The sequence below is a fragment of the Pinus tabuliformis genome, chromosome 9 (genome assembly GCF_031772625.1).
Source record: "Pinus tabuliformis cultivar Carrire ecotype Pingquan chromosome 9, CPIR1, whole genome shotgun sequence".
NCBI classification, from domain to species: domain Eukaryota; kingdom Viridiplantae; phylum Streptophyta; class Pinopsida; order Pinales; family Pinaceae; genus Pinus; species Pinus tabuliformis.
This window is the reverse complement of record NC_142307.1, coordinates 1,572,571,711-1,572,577,476: the sequence shown is the minus strand read 5'-3', so window position 1 is coordinate 1,572,577,476 and position 5,766 is coordinate 1,572,571,711.

Below are 5,766 nucleotides of genomic sequence, written 5' to 3'. Positions count from 1 at the left end.
ATAATAAATTAATTTTCTTTTAGCCGCTAAATCTCTCTCAAACCACATTTTTTCTTTGAACTTAGAAGTAACAATATCTTTAATGTTATTAATATTTTGCAATGCATCATTCTCATTGATCTCCCAATAGTTTAACCAGTTCCTTGTGTTTTTATGCCACCCCGGATTGAGCCTTAGGTGGTTTTGGCTGGAATTTAAAGCGAGCTTAGGAAGTCTATGATCATCTATGTTATTGAGTTTGTGCTTGTACAATAGAAACCTAATCATAGCAAGGCTCTCAATAGGGGAAAGACATGCTTCTATAAGGAGAATAGGATAGGGTGTATTACTTTTAATTTTCAGGTTATAAGTTATAAAACGCTTCTGGATTTGCTCAATCTTTCTCCATGATTCTTTGGAGATGATGCAACCCCAAACCTCACAGCCATATAAGATAACAGGAGTGACTAAAGTTTCAAAGAGGAACTCATTTTTATCCCACATTATGAGGTTTTATGTTTTACAATTATTTTCAAGACCAAAATAAACTTTCTGCCCCCCATTAATCATTTTCTCAATGCTATTGTTCTAGTTGAGCTTGTGATGAATATCAATTCCCAGGTACTTGTAAGAATACACTTCGTCCAAGTCATTATTGTCATACATAAAATTAGTGTAAGTGTCCTTCTTGGATTTGATAATCATAACTTTTGTTTTGTTAATGTTAATAGTCATACCCATGGTAGAGCAGAAATCCTTAAAAAGCCTGAGTTGCTTATCAAGATCAGATGGGCACCTTGTGAAAAGAACAATATCGTCAGCATAGAGAAGAAGGATGATGACTATCCCAACTAAGATCGTGCCATCACATCCTGCTTCCTCTAAATAGCCTTCGAGCTTATTAATGTAAATGCCAAATAGGGTAGGGGAGAGTGGGAAACCTTGTTTAACTCCGATGTGACACTTAATAACTTTCAACCACCCCTCATTCCTCTTTAGATTGGCAATTACATTCTCATATAACCTTATAGTGGCAGCTCTCAACTCGAGAGCAACCTTTAGCTCTTCTAAGCTATTCCAGAGGTTGTATCTAGGAACTATATCGAAAGCCTTTCTAAAATCCACAAAGCAACAGAATAAATTGGATTTATCATTACAACACTCCTCCGCAATGATCCTAAGCATAACGAGGTGGTCTGTTGTTGAGTGATGCCTTCTGAAACCTGCTTGGCCTTTAGCCCGCTTACCTTCACTTTCAAGCCATATGCTTAACTTCTTTTCCAAAATACTACTATATAACTTGGCTAAGAGAGGGATGATCATAATTCTCTGATAATTAGAGGGGTTATTTGTATCCCCACTTTTAAAAATAGGGATAATGAGGCTCTCAGTCCAAGGTTTAGGGAACCCTTGCTTGATTGCTTGATTGAAAAGCTTGTGGATGTGGGGAATGAGGACATGACCTACAATTTTTAATATTTCCGCCTGGTAACCTTCAATGTTTTTAGCTTTCCCATTAGCAAGGTGATTAACCCCAAACTTAATGTCTTCTAAAGAGAAAACTTCTTTCATTGTGAGCAGGGTTTCCAAATTATCCATGACATTTGGAGATTCATAAAGCTTTTTAAGATAGGAATTCCAATCGTGAAGAGCAATTTTATTATTATCTTTAGTCTTCCTAGTCATAATCTGCCTCCAAAATTTCTTAGGAGCTACCTTAGAGAAGTGTAAGAGATTCTTTTGTCTTTGACGGATATACTGCTTCTTTTTCCTTTTAGTTAGGGTTGTGTATATTTTTATCTCGTCCATTTTAAGAGAATCATCAATAGCGTCCTTAATTTCTCTCCTCTCACTTTTACAATCTTTGTCATACCATAGATTGGTTTTGCTATTTCTTTTATTATTTGAAACTTCAATTGAGAACTTGTTAATAGAATATGAGAAGGTTGTAGTAAAATTATGATAGAGGTCTTCTATGTTGTCTATACTAGATAAAGGAAGCAAATTAGTTTTTAATTCATTTAGAAAGAGATAGTTTTTATTTTTATCAAATATTAAGTTCTTTTGGCTGTAAGTATTATTTTCTGTGGAAACTCCATGCATGACAAAATTGAGAGTTATAAGTAAAGGCCTATGATCAGAGTCAGGTTCATGGTCATTTAAGATGTCAAAATTTATTATTTCATTGTATAATGGGAGATCAGAAATAACGTATTCTACCACGTTGCTACCAAGTCCATGGATGCAGATCATCTTGCTGGAATTGGGCCACTTCTTTAGATCGTTGCAAATTATGAGATCCTGAGCACTACAAAACTTGACTAGCTCCAACCCAAACAAATTTTCCCCGAGGTCTTCAAAGCTCCTTTTGTACCTACTAGCCAGAGTAGGGTCTCCGTCTAACCAAAGAGGATTAGGGTTGGAATGATTGCTTAGAATAATAGCTTGGTTGTTTGAAGTTCGAGCATTAAAGTCACCTATTAAAAAGATATTATCATCATTCCTTAGGCTAGAAATGTCATTCTCTAAACCATTGTAAGGGTTAGTTTTATCTAGATTCTTCTTCTTATAGAAGTTAGAATTGATGGGGGGGAATAACATATTGCTATGTAGGACTTTTTATTGTTAACGTCACTGATCTCTATCCAACTATATTGGTTGTGAGGGTCGTTTTTATAAATCCTAGCATGGGGGGAGATGTTCTTCTTAATGTAACAAGCTATTCCCCCAATGCCTCTACGGGAGGATCGCCTGTTCTAGGTAGACCATAGCGTAAAGCCATCTATGTTAGGGACCTTAGATTCTTTGTGCTCCCAAGTTTCAACAAGCAAAATAATATCAAGATCATTTGAAATCCAACTTAGCTTAGGGCCTTTGTTCCATGGGAAGCCCTGATAGTTCCAAGAAAGGATCTGGAGCATGTTTAATTGGTATTGATTACCATCTTTCTGGTTTCTATCTCAAATAAAGGCTTTTCTATTTCTGATTATTGCCCATTTTCCTTCCTTTCTAGCTTATTTTACGTTTTGAACCTCCTTTCTTAATTCTGCTTGATCTTCTAGAATGAGATCTTCATTTATGAATATTCCCGTTCCTTTTAAACTTGAGGTTTTACTAAGTATGTGGTACTTATGATCAGTGGAGCTAACCTTTATGCAAATTAGTCTTCCTTTATTCTCAGTTAATTTCCCCAACCTTGTTGCTTCTGTGAGACACACTGTTTCAATTTGTAATCTATTATGTAATTCTATCTAGGCTAAGGCTAAAGTATCCTCATCTACTTCCTCCTTTAAACCGAAGATTATAAGGTTCAAGGCCCTTTTGTTAAGTTTGTGGTCTAATTCTATTAATTTTTTCATTTCATCTTTAATTGGTTTGATATCTAACTTATCTACCACATTATTTAGGGTGAGGCAGCTATTAACTTTTTCTTCTAGTTCTTTAATCATGTCTTTCATTTTAAGACTCTCTAAAGTATTTTAATATTATATTAATATTATTAATTTTGTAATTGTAAACAATAATTTTATAAAAGTATTATTATTTCTTATATTATGATTATTTTTTTATTTTTATTATTAATTGTTGACTCAAATTTTTGATGTTAATGTCAATATTGATAAATATAAATTAAACTTAATATTAAAAACTCAATCTAACCCAATATTATAAGTTCTAATATTGAAAACATGCAATATTGAAAACATTAAATAATTTAATATTAAATTCTAATAATACAAATCTAAAAATTAAAACATAATAATCTAAACTTAATATAATTTCAAAACATATTAATACCTAATATAACATAAAAATATATTAATATTAAATTAATAGTATTTTAATAAAATTGGATTTTAATTTTATTATTAAATGTAGATAGTTATATTAATATCATTATGGACATAATTAAGTATAACATTAATAAATAGCAAGTTTATTATCCAATTTAAACAAATAATTAAATTTTCTCAAATCAGAAAATTGTATGTTTTAAGAACATCTTAAATAAAAATATTAAAAATATAAATCTAAAATTACCCATTTGCTTATGACCCCTCTTAAATTTAATGTTTTCTTTAAGCTACATTTCATGCCACCATTATCTTGGTTTCCCTATTTATGAAAACAAAAGATTAAGATTATATATTTTTAAGATTTAGTAAATGAAAACAAAAAAATAATATTTTCAATTATTATTACCTTACTAGCAATTGTCCCAAAAGGTACAAAGAGAGGCCGATAGGATTATTAAATCGGAATTGTTGAATTTTTCTAGAAGAGATGTTGGTTCAAGCCTAACGAATGAGCAATTTGAGTTGGCTAAAGGCTTTCTAATTGTTTTTTATTATGGTAAAATTATATTGATAATTCATTGGTTTTACTTTACTTTCAAAAGCTTGAAGGAATTTGAAAAGCAAGTATAGAATTGCTTTGTGGGATTTGATCCCAAAATCATTGCTTTGTAAATACATACTCAATGAAATGTTAATTGGTTGAAACCCTGCAAATGTTTGATATAAGAAAATAAGCCGAAAAGGTTGAAAGGGGCCTGGATCATTGTGCAATTACTTTTCTTTAGATGTTTTGTTTATATCTATATTACAAAGAACACATTGAATGTCTTATTTCATTTTAGAGTAAGTTAATTACCCAAAATCAAAAAACCTCTATAGATGGCCAAGCATATACGAAGCTTGCTAGTGACCAAGGCAATAACCACCATGACTATCCCCTACCAATATATTTCATTGAAAACCATAATTGTATATTGCCTTTAGAAAGTCAAAACATAATATTACAAAACATATTGATATATTGCTATTAAAAAGTTGATTCCATTAGAAACCATGATATTATCGGATGCCTCGGATCCATCAAGACTGAGGCTGAATTTGTTGATCGTAAGGGCTGTATTCCACAGCCTCCAACCCACAACGTTGACAGCTGAGTCAACAGTCCCAACGAATTGGGCCAAGATTTCAATTCTGCGCAATCACAAACCCACAACTTCTTCAAGCTGCTCAAGTGACCTAGAGAACAGGGCAGCATTTCCAACAAAGCATTTCCCAAAGAAAATTCTTCCAAACTGCTTAGGTTTCCAATATCCTAACAATTCTTTTTATGTAATTCTGAATTTTCTAATTTTTTTAATATAATTATCTGATCATTAACTTGCAATTTCTAAATCTGTTCACATAATTTTCAATTACTAAAATGATTAATTTGTCAATCAAGTGAATTACAAAAATCTACTTTTTAATCTAAAAGGATTTCTTATTGATATTGAAAAGTTTTAAAACAAAACTAATGCATTGCTTATTATGCCCTTTGGTTATTAACTTATTCTTTGTAAAACCAAAATGATCATTGATAACCCTACCCCTACTAATAAATTTGAGAAGATTGGTTATGCTTTGTATGACCAAAATGATAACCCTACTAATAAATTTGAGAAGATAGGTTATGCTTTGTAAGACCAAAATGATAACTCCACTAATAAATTTGAGAAGGATGAGCAGCAGAACATTGAAACGAGTCATCCGTAAGTTGTAACAAAAGGATTTAGGATTTCCAACCTGCCTAAAACGTTGGGAAGCCTAAACAAAGTTCAACCCGGTTAAGAGGCTGGAAGCCTAGACAAGTTTAGTCAAACCCGTAAGGGTAAAATGACCCTATACACTGAACAAGGGTGTTAACACCCATGCTGGGGAAGAGGCAAAATGAAGCAGTCTCCAGGTCCTCCCTCATGACACATGATGTAATCTACTTATTTTGCAAAGTAAT